The sequence below is a fragment of the Photinus pyralis genome, unplaced genomic scaffold (assembly GCF_008802855.1).
Source record: "Photinus pyralis isolate 1611_PpyrPB1 unplaced genomic scaffold, Ppyr1.3 Ppyr1.4_LG8, whole genome shotgun sequence".
Lineage (NCBI taxonomy): Eukaryota > Metazoa > Arthropoda > Insecta > Coleoptera > Lampyridae > Photinus > Photinus pyralis.
This window is the reverse complement of record NW_022170819.1, coordinates 18,285,922-18,301,271: the sequence shown is the minus strand read 5'-3', so window position 1 is coordinate 18,301,271 and position 15,350 is coordinate 18,285,922. Positions and strand designations below refer to the sequence as shown.

The 15,350-nt window shown below is 36.4% G+C and overlaps 1 long non-coding RNA gene across 1 annotated transcript in view; it reads right to left on the bottom strand.

Annotated features, from left to right (window-relative positions):
• Positions 1-5,524: 5,524 nt before the first annotated feature.
• LOC116178956 overlaps positions 5,525-15,350 on the bottom strand; it is a 37,117-nt gene continuing 27,291 nt past the window's right edge. The window contains exons 3-6 of the long non-coding RNA XR_004146924.1: positions 13,214-13,416; positions 12,616-13,156; positions 6,194-6,276; positions 5,525-6,139 (exon numbers count right to left, since the gene is read on the bottom strand). This is a non-coding gene — a long non-coding RNA (uncharacterized LOC116178956). The remainder of the gene's footprint in view (positions 6,140-6,193; positions 6,277-12,615; positions 13,157-13,213; positions 13,417-15,350) is intronic.

Below are 15,350 nucleotides of genomic sequence, written 5' to 3'. Positions count from 1 at the left end.
TTTTTGACGCTGATGTTTCAAAAAAAAGTGTACTCTAATGAAAACTAGTGGCTGCCATTAAAAGGAATAAGCCCTTCGTGACCATACAAAAGTATGCCACTGACCACAAATTTAAAGTACGCAGGAAATAGTTCATAAAGGAATCAAAGACCCTCATGGAAGAAGGGAAATTTGGTCTGAGAGGGTGGGAGTACACTGGTATTAGTCGGAATCGATGATACTGGGATTAGGTTGGGGTCCAATAGAAGATGTGTTGAGTACTGATCAATGTCTGAAAAAGGCGTATTTGTATGCGGACGAACGACCAATTACGAAGAGACTTATGCTGACAATAGCTCGATCCCATTGGATTCACTTCGCCGACGACTTTAAGGCCAAAGTTGATACTGCAGAGAACATGGAATGCACCAGTAGATGCTGTGACTGAAACTGATTTTCGCAGCTGGATGCAGGATCTTCCATTTTTGTTGTCTATAAGAATCTCGAGATTTTTCTTCGAGGTCTCCGAAAGGGTCAAGTTTTCTTATGATTGTGGGCTACCACAATTGAAGCAGATATCGAACCCAAGGTTTGAATTGTTAGCTGCTACCATTAGAGAAGAAAGATTGAATTTGGACCGTCGATTGTTGTCTCCGGAGTGGGGATGCTGAACTGCACCAAGAAAAAGAAGTTTTCCAAGAATCTACTACTCGGAGAACTCGTGCTCTACCAACAAGAGACGTTTCGACTGGCCGTTGGCACGCATTTTGGAGCTTCTTCTTGGAGCTGATAGACAGGTCCGTTTGGTGCGAGTACAGGCGGCAAAGGGGCCGTCACTGCGTCCTATTCAGAGAACGTTTCCTTTTGGAGATGGAGAAGGCTGGAGAGGTGCAAACGGAGCAGGGTACGGATAGAGAGTGAAAATACCAGAGAAGGTAGTGAAAGTGCGGGAAAGGCCAATAGCATTAGTTAAGCTTTACAAGATGGCGCTGAAAGATTTACAATGCAACGTTTCGTTTCGGAGAAATCGTCATCACCTATATTATAACAGCCCGTAGAAAAAGGACATACCTACTGTATTAGTAGCATTTTTAACACATACATCGATAAAAGAAAGTTGGAAGCTGTTAGTTTCAACAGAATGGTGCACCCGCGCACGACGATTCAGTCGTACGATAATACCTATATTTTGGCGGGGTTATTTTGTGTGCAGATTGTTTTGTTCGGGCTATTTTGACCGGACTGTAATGACATGGTACCGTTTTGTACATTTTTTCTAGATTTGAAGTGTGTTATGTCTTCATTGAGTATTAATTTGTGAACTGAAACGTTCCTCAGGTGGGTGGATGTCAGGTAATTAAGAGATTTTTAATGTTAATTGCGATAGCAGTCTCTGGAGAGTTTTTTTAGGGTTGCAGATTATTTTTTCGATTATGTGTCAATAGTGCAATAATAAAAGTACACTTTCAAGTTTGATTTAGCGACAATAAATTCCTTAGTGACTTGGTTCAAGACGGGTAGTCTTTTACGTGATCACAATAATTACCACTACACGGTGCTAAAATGACCTCATGCCGAATTCGCAGTTGTAATCAAATAGCACTAATAGTCCTTATAGGGCGTTGATGATTAAAGTAAGCCACTTTGCAGAATTGTATGTTGGACCAAAACAGACATATTTAGATGGGGAGGCATCCGCCCCCCTCTGACAGAGGATGATGAGCCATCCCTAAAGGTAATTTTTTTTAGTTTTCGGCATTTTACAGGAAAACTAAACCCTATCAAAAATCATAAAATTCTCTAAAAATTTAATTATACCTATTCATAGACCGCTTTGTTACGACTTAAAGCAACGACTTGAAACAGATGACCATTGGCCCAAACAGAAATTTTAGATACCCCCTATCAGAGGAGGGGGTGAGAAACTCTTAAACTGCGTTTTTTTTTGTTTTTTACTATTTTACAGGAAAACTACTCCATTTAGAAAAAAAGGCCAGGTTACTGTTTTGTAGAGTAAAAAATTCCCCATCAACTTTTGTTCTCTATCCCTACTATAACGGCTTAAACATAACCTCAAAGTCAACTAATCAGCTTAAATTTGACAACCAATTATATTTACAAAACACTAACAAATTAAAGTAAAAGTGAGAGTCTGTACATTACTCATGTTTCTTCATCAAAATTAATATGTTCATCTTCATTTTTCAAAATGTTTTTATTGCAATCGTTTGTTGGTGTTTGTTAGTTACATTTTACATTTTCACGTTTGTTGGTTTCGTTGTTTAATTACTCAAAAAAGCCGACCTGCGTACTTCAGATGAGCTTACGTTAGTAGCTCTAACTTTGGCTACAAGGGTCCTGGATTCGAATCCCAGGTAAGACATGAGTGTTTGTGATTGTATAGTGGGTTGAGTGGAAAGAGTAGCAAATTGCTAACACTCCGCCCACTGTAAAATAAAGGCAATTAAAAAAAATTCAAAATTTGGGCGTATAGTTAACCCCCCACTTTTGGGGTTTTCGGAATATTTTTATTGCAATCGTTTGTTGGTAGTTTGATGGTGTTTTTAGTTACATTTTGACGTTTGTTGGTTGACCGTTATTTAATTATTCAAAATTCAAAAATTTGGGCGTATAGTTAACCCCCCACTTTTTGAATTTTCAGAATATTTTTAATTTAATCGTTTGTTGGTCGTTTGTTGGTGTTTGTTAGTTACATTTTCACGTTTGTAGGTTGACCGTTATTTAATTATTCAAATTTCAAAATTTGGGCGTATGGTTAGCCCCCCCCCTTTTTTAATTATCAGAATAGTTTGATTTCAATTGTTTGTTGGTCGTTTGTTGGTGTTTGGTAGTTAAATTTTCACGTTTGTAAGTTGACCGTTATTTAATTATTCAAATTTCAAAATTTGGGCGTATGGTTAGCCCCCCCCCCCTTTTTTTTAATTATCAGAATAGTTTGATTTCAATTGTTTGTTGGTCGTTTGATGATGTGTTACATTTTGACGTTTGTTGGTTGACCGTTATTTAATTATTCAAAATTCAAAAATTTGGGCGTATAGTTAGCCCCCCACTTTTTGAATTCTCAGAATATTTTGATTTCAATTATTTGTTGGTCGTTTGTTGGTGTTTGTTAGTTACATTTTCACGTTTGTAGGTTGACCGTTATTTAATTATTCAAATTTCATAATTTGAGCGGATAGTTAGCCCCCCACTTTTTGAATTTTTCAGAATATTTTTATTGCAATTTTTTGTTGGTCGTTTGTTGGCGTTTGTTAGTTACATTTTCACGTTTGTAGGTTGACCGTTATTTAATTATTCAAATTTCATAATTTGAGCGGATAGTTAGCCCCCCACTTTTTGAATTTTTCAGAATATTTTTATTGCAATTTTTTGTTGGTCGTTTGTTGGCGTTTGTTAGTTACATTTTCACGTTTGTAGGTTGACCGTTATTTAATTATTCAAATTTCATAATTTGAGCGGATAGTTAGCCCCCCACTTTTTGAATTTTTCAGCAATTTTTTGTTGGTCGTTTGTTGGCGTTTGTTAGTTACATTTTCACGTTTGTAGGTTGACCGTTATTTAATTATTCAAATTTCATAATTTGAGCGGATAGTTAGCCCCCCACTTTTTGAATTTTTCAGAATATTTTTATTGCAATTTTTTGTTGGTCGTTTGTTGGCGTTTGTTAGTTATATTTTCACGTTTGTTGTTTGAACGTTATTTAATTATTAAAAAATTTGGTGTCCACGTCGATGTAACGTTTACGTTTTAACTTTAACTTTAACTAGGACTTTAACTAATGGAATTTTATGCTCTATAGAAAAGGTAACCACAGCTTTTTTGATAAAGGGTGTAGTTTACTTGTTAAATGCAGAAAACGAAAAAAATTTACATTTAGGGATGGCTCCCCATCTAAAAATGTTTGTATTGGTCCAATATAGGTGCAATTGAGCAAAATGGCTTGCTTCAATCATCAAACGCCCTATAATCGCATTTTTCGACTTGTAGGGCTAGGACTATAATTAAGATAACTCAATATGACCTAAATTCTCGACATATAGTCTCCGACCTCGAATCCATTAATAAAACTATTTTCTACAATCCTATAGAATTTCTATGATATAGGCAAACTTAGAAATCTCAAAATCCCTAGCTTCACAATGAAATTTCGAAAAAATATAAAGCTACCTACCGTTACAATGTACAGCGTGTTTCAAAATGAATAGAGGGGTTTCAACATGTTATAATATTTGATAGATGAAACTTACAGCCACAAGTGATATATCAAATGAAAGAGAAACTCAAACAGTTTTTGTTTGTTGGCATCAGTGCGTATGTTTCCGCTAGAAAGCGCTAATAGCAAAGATGGCGACTAAAGAACAGAAAGCGTTTTGTGTTTTACAGTTTGCAAAGACGGAATCTGTTGTTACTGTGCAACGTGCGTTCCGGATTAAGTTCGGTTGTGCTCCTCCAGGTGATAACAACATTCGTAGATGGTATCATCAGTTTCAAGACACTGGCTGCCTTTGTAAAGGCAAGAGTACGGGACGACCACGAACTAGTGAAGAGAGCGTTGAGCAAGTGCGTAATTCGTTGACGCGTAGCCCTATGAAATCCGTTCGGATGGCTAGTCGTGAATTAGCAATTCCTGTGACGACTGTTTGGAGAGTTTTACGGCGACGCTTACAGCTACGTCCTTATCGTTTGCAGTTGTTACAGGCTCTGAAGCCTACCGACCATCTTTTACGTGCCAACTTCACTAACGACATGTTGTTGCATGACAATGAAGATTTTCTGGATCTTGTCGTCTTCAGTGATGAATCGACCTTTCACCTTAGTGGTCGAGTTAACACCCATAATGTTAGGATTTGGGACTCAGAAAATCACCACATGATGGTACAAGTGCAACGAGACTCTCCTAAATTGAATGTTTTTTGTGCCATATCCCGGCAGAAAATTTATGGTCCTTTCTTTTTTGGTGAAGCAACTATCACTGGTACTTCTTATCTGGATACGTTACAGCAATGGCTCTTCCCTCAACTGACACATGATGAACCAGAAAACTTCATCTTTCAGCAAGATGGTGCGCCGCCTCACTGGCATAATGAGGTACGCGATTGGCTTAACCTAACTGTACCCTACCACTGGATTGGCCGTAACGGGCCTAATGACAGGGCTTGTTTCGCATGGCCTCCACGGTCACCCGACCTAACCCCGTGTGATTTTTATCTTTGGGGGTTTATTAAGGACCGTGTGTATGTGCCTCCACTGCCAGCCGACCTTCCCGATTTAAGAAACAGGATTGAAACAGCTGTTGCAGCAATTACTAATGAGACACTCATCAAAGTTTGGGAAGAACTAGCATACCGTCTTGACGTATGCCAAGTGACGAATGGTGCTCACATTGAACACTTGTAGGCTATTTTGTAAAACTGTTTGAGTTTCTCTTTCATTTGATATAACAATTGTGGCTGTAAGTTTGATGTATTAAATATTATAACATGTTAAAACCCCTCTATTCATTTTGAAACACGCTGTATATCAGATTCAAGAGTTCCTCAGGAGATTTTAAAAGTTAAAGGATCCACAAAGAAATTCTTCAATAGATTTTTCAAAACGTTGCGATTTTTAGAGATTATTTAAGAGTGTCCTTTAAAGAATCGTTCAAAGGGGTCTTAATGTAAATCGTGATCTATAGAACAAAAATTAGGTTTAATTTAACCATAGAGTCGTAATTTAAAATTTGCACCTAGATTTGCACTATTTTCTTTTTAAATTTACGGCAAGTAAGAATATTTGGGCCTAAATTGCAAGCCATCAATCCGAAAAACTTATTGAACTGGAACTAACTCGAAATTAAGCTAGATGATAGGGTAAATGTGCTATACAAAAATAGGCAAATGACACCTAGGCTTCTTTTAGTTGAATCGTATGTTGGATAATGATACATTCACGTTACAAGATGTCATAGTAAGCACAAAGTAACTTGATCAGAAAAATACTGTAAGGGATAGCTAAACTTGCTTAAAATCCCACGAAGGAACCACCTTTGATCTACCTAAATTGGGTAGAAATTTCGATGGGTTAAGATATTGGCTTGTTTGATATTCAAAGTAGTTATACACATCATTTACTCATCCAATTTGTCCAATCCCAAACTCTTAAAGGGTTTGTATTATTAATGCCACGTCAATTTCGGACACGCGATACTTACTCAACGATACCATTTCCCTTCTGCCACATTTTTCATTCTTAATAAGTAAAGGCGGACGATATTCAATATTTCTTCGCCGGCCACTGAAAAAGTAAAGAGCAACAATTTAAAATGTAACGTAAAAGCGATTGAAGTTAAAAATTAACCGTAAACGAAGCAAATTTCGGGTTTACACCATGTCGTTTCTTACGTGACGTAGAACTAACTAAATTAATTACTAGGGTATTCGATACGTGCGTTATTCGATAATCAAGATTAAAAATTATTCGACGTTTTACTCCAATTGACGTTGCGCTCGCGAGGTTTGTCTTTACAAGCTTAATGAAATAAAACGGAGAATCTCTCGAGACGTAACTAATTTCAAAACTACCCCCCCAAAAATTATGAACACAACCCCCAAATGAGATTCGTCCGCAATTTGGAGAGCTTCGAATTATTACAGTAGTTAATTGTTTGATCCTTGCCTGTGGGATTTCTAGAAAATGTTTGCGGCTGTTAAAATTGTAATTTCGAACTAAATATTTATGAGTTGATATGTTCGACTGTTGAAGTAAAATGCTATAAACACAAACGTACATAGAACGTCCGTGCAACGTACAGAGTAAACTGAATGTACATAAGCATATTGTTGTAAGTGTGCTTTAGTTTTCTGAATATCTTGCTGCGGCAATTCATGGGGAAAAAGCCTTCTAGATCTATTTTACGTTAGGAATATCAAATAAAGAACCGAAAGTTATATGATCGCAAATCAGGAATTCTACCCCGACGCTCCATAATGCAAACGTACAAAAAAGTTCTTCGGAAAAGTTAAGAACTGAAATAGTACGTTTGGCAAGTTCAACGTTATATCGTTAGTTATATAATTCTATGGACTCTACGCTTCAGTAACCGCGCCGACTTCCCTACATTTAAACCATAATATTGAACTTTGCGGGGCCGAAGAGCGCGAGGAAAGATTAGTTTAAAACTTCCCTTAAATGAATTCATCACGAACGACAAACTAAACCCAACCACCACCGGGCGAGGTAGAAGCGCAAATATTTATTTACCCCCGTTGATAAATTACTCTCGATTAGATATTTCGTCAAATAAAGATCTTCATAAACGTATGGCACTTTTCACCCTTCCTAATGGATTTCCTTTAGCTTACATTTGCCTGTCGCACAAATGTATGCAAATTTCGACTAATACACCACGCCTGAATTTGCCGAGCCGTGATAACCTCAAACTATTCATATAAGATTGCGTCATCTGTTTCTAAATTGTTATATTAGCAATTACATTCGCAAATAGCGTTTTATAATATGGTGCACCTACAAAATTAACATGCAAATTGCGAGGTTTAACGCGAAGACAAACACCTTCCCCTTGTCGTATATCAACGGCCAAAGGCAATAAATAGTTAGACGGCATGAACGATTATAATCTTTTTTGAGACCTTAAAACGCCTAATGCACCTGATCATAGTTATTATGTACATAAAAATCAGGAAAATGACACATTACTGGCGAGGAAATATTGAAGTACGAGGCCTCTTTAATTTCCGAGTCAAGTAATGCCATCTTACTGACGAGTTTTGTATTAAATTTTACCCGAAATCGTATTTTAATATACAACATTTCAATCGATTTGATTAATGTCAATCTGTCAGTGATGACAGGAGTCATTATAGACATTTAGCAATGTCACAGGTGCGGCCGGTGACAAGCGGCAGGAAACGTAGTCTGCTCTACAGTAATTGTATTAAATTACCTTTACACTATCATACTTCTCATGTGATTTGTCATATGAAAAGTAACAAGCATTTAGATTTGTGTTTACACTATACTATTTTTGGTATTATGGCTGTCATAAGACAAATCATAAGGAAATAATATGGAAATAATACGTAAATCGTGGAATAGGGATGTTTCTATTTCTGCATGACAAATGACATGACTTATTTTAAATATCCAAGTGATCCCACCCTTTTATGATTACTTTTCGCATTTTGCTGTTGTATTTATCTGAAAAAGCTGAATACTTGAGTAAACCAGTAAACTATTGATTATATCATTGATTATAGGTGTGTATAATCAATGATTATAGGTATATTAGTTACTAATGAAAGAATAAATTACATAAACAATAAATCGAGCAATAAATATTTACGAGTATATTGGTATTTGGTTGTCTGGTTGTAGTGGTGTTTTCAGACACACATTGTCAAATAGCGTCTTGATTGGTAATTAACCCTTCAAATGTTTGGGGTAATCTTTCAAATAAGGGTACACTCATCCTTAATGTCGACCAAGGGGACGACTCTGTTTGCTTTGTTAATGAAAAACATAACGGAGAAATTATTTTTAAAATAATTGTTAAACTTTTTTCGTTAAAAATGTACTATGATTTTTGAGGCACTTTAGAAGTTCACCTATTTGTGCTTTACAGGTGATTTTTTTGAGTTCTAAGTTAGCCTGAAGGTACTTTTTTGTTGAATACTTATTGTGATAATTAGCGATTTATTTTAATACAGAAGTTAACCGCACAAAGTTGCTTATTTGCCAATTTATTTAAAATTTTGCGGGATCCCGCAAATACCGGGATCCCGCGGGAATAACATCTAACGATCCTGCAAATACCGGGATTGAGATTTTGCTGGGGGATTGCATTCCCTAGCTGTAACTTTTGAACTAGTAGCCCAATCTTGGAACTGTTTGAAGTTATGGATTCTACAGGCCACGTTCTATAAGAAAATTTTTTTCCCAGGACGATCTGAGACAATTTTTTTTTCGGGGCAAAAAAAAGGCAGTGTATAACCTTTCTTTTTTCCAAAAATCGACTGCACCAAAATTTCTCGGGAAAACACTTTTTCTTATTAATTTTGGTGCGTAGAATCCAAAACAATTCGTACTTTTTCGATCAGACTTCTCAATCAAAAGTTATAAACTAGAAACCAATTTCGAAAGAAAATTCAAAGGGCTGTAACTTTTGAACTAGTAGCCCAATCTTGGAACTGTTTGAAATTATGGATTCTACAGGCCTCGTTCTATAAGAAAATTTTTTTCCCAGGACGATCTGAGACAATTTTTTTTCGGGGCAAAAAAAGGCAGTGTATAACCTTCCTTTTTTCCAAAAATCGACTGCACCAAAATTTCTCGGGAAAACACTTTTTCTTATTAATTTTGGTGCGTAGAATCCAAAACAATTCGTACTTTTTCGATCAGACTTCTCAATAGAAAGTTATAGACTAGAAACCAATTTCGAAAGAAAATTCAAAGGGCTGTAACTTTTGAACTAGTAGCCCAATCTTGGAACTGTTTGAGGTTATGGATTCTACAGGCCACGTTCTATAAGAAAATTTTTTTCCCAGGACGATCTGAGACAATTTTTTTTTCGGAGCAAAAAAAAGGCTTCCTTTTTTTCCGAAAACTGACTGCACGAAAATTTCTCGGGAAATCACTTTTTCTTATTAATTTTGGTGCGTAGATTCCAAAACAATTCGTACTTTTTCGATAAGACTTCTCAATAAAAAAGTTATAGACTAGAAACCAATTTTGAAAGAAAATTCAAAGGGCTGTAACTTTTGAACTAGTAGCCCAATCTTGGAACTTGGAACATTTTAATTTAGAGGAGTTATATAGGTTTCGTAACTTCTTGTATTAAAGTCATATGAAAAACCTGTCAAGTGTAAAGTAAAACATTAAAACTCATACGAAAAATATGTTGGTAGTAAATATCATATAACATATCATATAAAAAAATCATGTGAGATATATTATAGTGTAAAGGTACCTTTAGGATAGTGGCGACAACACGAACTTATAAATTAAAATGGACTGCTAATGCTGAATTCTTAATTTATATTTATAACTTCGTGGGCGACAACTTATCATGATCCGCCATATTGGAGCTAAAAAATTGATTGTAGGATCAATATACCTTGTCTTGTCAAATTGTGACTGTAGAATAATAAATGTCAGTTTCATTTAAAGATTCTCCTTCAAAACTAACGGCGCAGAAATGATCGTTTAAAACTTTGCAGGACAACTTATGCCTCCCAAATGCAAAAAGATATATGGAAAACGGTATAATAAGTGTAAAATATGGTGCAATATTCAAAATGTAATTATTAAATTGTGTTACACATTTCAGTGTGTTCTGTCACTCTTGTCCCTCGTCACGCGTTTCTCCTTCCGGGATAAAAGGTATCACGTTAGTCCCAGGCATAAGTACTAAAAAGGGGTCTAGCCCCTAATAACTGCTCGAGGCCTGGAAATCATTTTATCCCCTTTAAGAGGTCCTGAATAACGGGTATAGGAGTTTGCGACGGTTTCTAGGTTGTGTGTCAGATTTGAGATCCTAAAAAACCCAAAATTGTTGCACTTTTTTGAAAATTTCGCTTATAACTCGAAAAGTACTTATCCTACAGAAAATTTTGCTCTCCTCGTTTCTAAAGAGCATTAAATTATGCGTCGCATGCGCGATTTTTACAAACTTAGTTCAAAAGTTGACAACCCTCAACTTCTAACGTCTGTAGGTCGAAAAGGACCGCACCAATTGAAAAATACCATAGGGCCAAACTTGTAGATACTGTAATTGTGAATCAGATGCTTTTTGAAATTTGCAATTCGCTCACTCCAGTGCTGAGATATGAATTTTAAACCCAAAAAGTCCTTAGAGCCAAATTTCCGCTAAGGCAGTCCAACGCAGGAAACTCTCGTCTGAACTCAAAACTTCTCACTTTCTTGCACTTTCTTTCAAGTAGCAGTAAATTTAATCAACTCGTACAACAATTTGAAATCATCATATCAAGCTCTGATTATGAGGTAACCATTAATCATTAATGATTTACCAGACGCCCACAGAAAAATAGAACAGGAAAGTGAAAATAAAAGTTGCTCATTATAATTATGAGGGAATTGTGGCAGCCGTCTTCTTATTTTGGCTAGTACCTCGTCTCAGTAGATCAAGAAGGATCACAGAACAAGGGGTTAAAACGATTTCCAGCTCCCGAGCAATTTTTAGGGGCTAGACCACTAATTTGCCTGGACTATAAATGGAAGACACCACACGTTGATTTAGTCCGCGGAGTTTATATAAAACTGGAGCCGGAAAACGTAAACTAAAGCAAATACAAGGAGCAAAGTGTAAACTAGTAACGTTAAGCCGTGATGCGTGAACTGTCAAGACAGTATAATTAATAATTATAATACCGCGTCGTTTGGGAGGTTTCCTATTGGCCAGTTTAGAATTTAGCTCCAATATGGCGACCGGAGCCAACGACCAATCAAAAACGAGATACCATGTTGTCGCCACTGTTCTAAATTAAGTCAGTGTAGTCTGCTCTGCCTCTTGTCATGGAAACTAAAATTTCTTGACGGAAAGTAGGCATGAACATGAAGGTTTCAGGACGATTTTGGGTAAAAATTAGTTTTTGCACGATCAGGAGTTTTTGACATCTTGCAAGACATGACAGGAGGGTTGAAAGTTCGATCTAGGGTGTGTCGCCGTCGCCATTTCACCGTCGGCCATTTCGCCATCAATCCACATACTTATAAAAATAAGGACATTGTTGTTGTTGTTTGATATTGACAAGGTTTTCTACTATACAGGCCGATTCAAATTCGAGGGCCACCATGGGGATCTCGCGAACTGTAAGAGATAGGTAGGTAGTTTAAGTTTGACAAAGTTGCGTATTTTGATGTTTAACAAAATGCAGTTTTGAAACTAAAAAAATTCCGACTACTTTCGGAGATATCCGGAAAAAAATGAAATTTTGCAAAATCGATTTTATTTTTTAGTACTTTTAAATTTTAAGTTTGACGTTTGGTTTCCAGTCAACCATCATCAACTTTGTTTCTTCTTATGGAAGTATTTTTACTTTTTGTGTCATTTGACAGAGAAATTGCTCTAATTTCAAAAAAGTAAACAAAACTATCTTTTAATTGCTAAAAACGCAAGAAAGTACGTACGTACACTACCCAAGACAAAGTTTTCTAGGTAAAAAAGAAGATATTTTAACAACATTAAAAAAAGTGATGTTTACATTTTTGAAATCAGAAAAAATTCTCTTATCAAATAAAATCTAAAGTAAAACATTACTCCCATAAGAAAAAACAAAGTTGATGATGGTTAACCGGAGACGAAACGTCGGATTTAAAATTTAAAACTAGCATCTTGTAGAGGAAAAAAAGTGGCCATAATAATGTGTTATTGATGTTGAAAAATGTTGAATATATTTACCTTTGGTTTCTATCACGATCCATTAACGAATGGAAGACCTCAGATTTGTGGTGAAATTCAGTTTTTTTATATTGGTGCATTTTATTGCACTTTATTTTATTTCGGTACTTTATACATTTCTTCCCAAAAACGCATCGTTTTAGAGCTAGGTGAGCAAAACTCACTATTTAGATTGACCCTTTCCACTAGCTAATTACCTGTTCGCTTTTAACGTACAAGTGGATGTTGTAAGGAATTAAGTTTCTTTCAAGAACCATTGAAAGGTGCTTACACTTCGACAGTTCCACTGTACCTACAACAGAAAAGAAGTGAAATTTCGTGAGCGAAGATAATGCCCAATTCAGATGTACGTGGGCTCTCCTGCAACACCAATGTTGTGTAGGTTGTAGTTGACCGACCAGTGACCCGTACGGATACAGGTGATCTTACTAATATGGCTTAGAAGCTTAGAAGGCCCAGATTTGCCATGTTCTCAAAAGGTAATAAAGCCCTGCACTGTGTAAGTCCCTCCATGTTACCACAGAAGGTCCTCCGTGACCTTCCAGTATGGTTCTTATAACGGGAGATCAAAAATGAGTTGCTGTCGAGTCGCCTTTGGAAGTTCAAGTTAAATACGATTTCCCACGTAAACAAAAACTCCAAAGGTGACTCGAAAGCGACTCATTTTTGATCGCATAGTACCTGCGCTAAGCGATCTTGAGATCTTCCCAGTCAACATGAAGCTTAGTTCGCATGGCCCTATTAAAGAGACAAACCTTTTCAAGGTCTGAGTTCCACGAAGGTGTTCTCGCTTACTAATGCGACCGCTTCTTCCATCTGCCCTGCTTTCCGAGAGTGCAAAGGTGACCCATCCAATGACGGTTTTGCCGCATAGAAAGTCCCAGTCAGTGGATCCGGAAATTCCGAAACCTACAGGACCCGCAGCGGAACGCCAGATATAGTTGGAAAAGCTCAGTCCTCTATCATCTTTCAGCCGAAGCCTTAGAGCTACGAGATCCCTGAAACAGAAATCAGATAAGACTGGATTCGTCGATCGACATAAATTCAAGTCCTAGAATTCAGTTGACTCTCCACGTGTCCCAGATCTCATACGCGTCCCCTGTAAAACCTGTAACGAAGCAAAATTGCATTCTTACAATACAGAAGATCTATTCCTGATGCTGCGCGGTTTAGAGAGCGCAAAAGTTATTAAGCTGGGCATTATCTACTATTATCGTCGACAGGTTGGAGTCAACAATTTCCGGAACTCATTATGAGGTCAACGCGCTATAGAATTTAAATACGTAGACAGAAAATGATTGCTAAAGTTGAAATCACAGATTTAAATATTACATATGTGTTAAAATGTAAACTACGACTTCCACATAAATCTCAATTTACTAAAATTTTGACTTATACTACGACCACCCTGTATACTCCCCTCTATCAAACATAAATAATAATACGCCCGTCTAGCGAATCTGTAAAATCTCAACAAATAAAAATTCGAAAAAAATAATTCCAAATTAATAAGCTACCCTTACACCGATGAAAGATGAGAGAATCGTCATAAGTAAATTTTACATTGAACTTTTTTACATAGATTTTTGTAATCCATTGATCTGCAATAATACGAATGTGGGTGAGAGGATAATTTTGTCATAAGAATATAATAGTTTTCATAGCAAAAATGGGTTGCAAGCTACAAAAGCACTTGGGAATCGACAGGCTATATCCTGCCACCATCATATAAAACTACAAAATTGAAATGTTACCGAAAAAGGAAACAAATAAAAATAGTATAGGATTACCGAAGATCGACACGGCGTTCCTTGCCGCATCGGTACAGAAGCAAATAAGCAGATTGCAATTTTATCACGTTACCGCCGTAATAATTCAAAGTTTTCGAAATGGAAAAGTTAAAGTTAATTTGAGACGAAGGAAAGTTTTTCGTTATTATACATTTGTCAGCTACGTTGTTAAGGTGAGGTAAAAGAAACGGAAAAACCTAGAAAGTAGTAAGCTGAGAACTCGACCCAAACGTAACATTTTGCGTTATCTAATCAAGCGGTGAAGAGAAGTTGAGTACTTTACTTTTTACCACTCCATTGAGGGAAAAACGCTGTTGAATCTCATTTGTCTTAAGCACGCAATTCTTAACTTCATTTCTCCTTTGTAACTGTAAATTAAATTTATTCCACGTAATTAGATCGAAAGGAACCCGTACTAACTTTACTAATTATAATGTCCGTAAGCAAAACGCATTATCAACACTCGAAATAGACGCGAAAAACATGGACCTTTTTGTCTTGGGGCACTAAAGTTCGTGGTATACTCGTAGATAGTAGTAACGCAATTACCATGCAAATGATGAGATGAGTTTTTTAAACTTTTGAAAAAGACAAATGACATAAGTTGTTTATTGTAACAAAATTTGTATAAGTAACGCAAATGGGTGAGCTTTAAGCTCATTTCAGTCGTAGCTTTGATAGGCATATTACTTTCATTAAAAAAAACGGCATAAAAAATAATTCCTCAACTAATGGTAGGTAATTCTAATAAACTTTTTTTGAACGCGAGTAATTTTATCTTTTACGATATAAAAGCTTCTTGAGCACATAGTGAATAAATGATCAACAATTAGGCATAGTGAATATTTAACAACCTCCCGTTAAAGAGCTTTTCGCATAAAAACTTTTAACTTTTACGACAAAGTCCCATTTTGTCCATTACTCCTCTCCCACGGTTTTATCCGGAAGGAGCTTCGAAGGGGCGAATGTGTCGCCCTTAGGATCCGACTGAGGAGGATTAAAACTATATTGCCAGCCACTGACAGAATGGGAATCATAAAAATCGATCTAATTAAGGGACTTTATTACGTTACTTAAAGCGTTACATTGTTAGAAAATGTAATTACGTCGGTACCTTATTATCATTTTAGTTTCTCGAGTAT